The following is a 1,002-nucleotide window of genomic DNA, read 5'->3' as shown; positions in this document are numbered from 1 at the left end:
CCTGGAGTGTCTTATCAAAGCTTCGGTTAAAAAAAAAAAAAAAAGCTTGTGATTCCAGAAGTCCTGTTAATAATTAGCCTGAAATTACAGGACTTTAGGATCTGTCATGAGAGGCAAGGCAACCTCTGTTTGCTCTGCTTCTTATGGCCGCTGGGGAACGCTGGTGGGGTATCTGATCCTGAACGCCTTCCCAATTTATAGCCGCTTCTGAAGCTGTGAATCAGAGCTTCAGCTTGTCAGTGGATGCTAACTGCTGATTTGATTATGTTTAAAGGGAATAGAAAGTAATTGTATTTGAGACACAATGGCCTCAAGTAAGGAATCAGATGCCACTTTTTAACCTACGCTCAGCCAGAGAAAAGGGCAGAGCGAAAGCTGCAACAATAAAAAAAAAAAAAACTCTTCAGCTCTTGAGGTTCATAATGTACAAGTTTTTGTCAGAAAGCTGTTCGAGGTTGAAATGTTTGTGACCTTGGCAACATCTAGACAAAAGCAGATGGGTTTTGGTATCGTCAGGATGCTGTAAATTGGCTTGAATGTATGCATGCACCCCAAAACAAGTTGCTGCTCATTTATTTTCCCCTGGTCTTCAGACGAAGCAGAAAAATTGTTCGTTTAAATCTGGCATGGGGCAAATCCTTGGACATTTTCTCTGATTTGTAAGCGACGTTACTGTTTTTTGGGATATACATTTATTCATTTGTCAAATATATGATAGAGCCAGTTTGGTGTGGTAGCTAAGGTGCCATCTTAAAAACCAGAAGAATGTGAGTTTTAATCCTTCCTTAACCACGAAAGTCAGTTAGGTGACTTTGGGCCAGTCACTCATTCTTAGCCTGACCCACCTCACTGGGTTGTAGTGGGGGAAAATAGGAGAGAAAGGAGTATTATGTGCATTCATCACCTTGAGTTACTTATAAAGTAATACAAGTGGGATTAAAAATCTAATAAAAAATATATATATAAAGCTTGCCTGACTCGTGAAGAATCTGGGCGATGTAT

This window comes from Pantherophis guttatus, chromosome 8 (genome assembly GCF_059756535.1).
Source record: "Pantherophis guttatus breed Tessera chromosome 8, ASM5975653v1, whole genome shotgun sequence".
Classification (NCBI taxonomy): domain Eukaryota; kingdom Metazoa; phylum Chordata; class Lepidosauria; order Squamata; family Colubridae; genus Pantherophis; species Pantherophis guttatus.
This window is presented reverse-complemented; position numbering follows the sequence as displayed.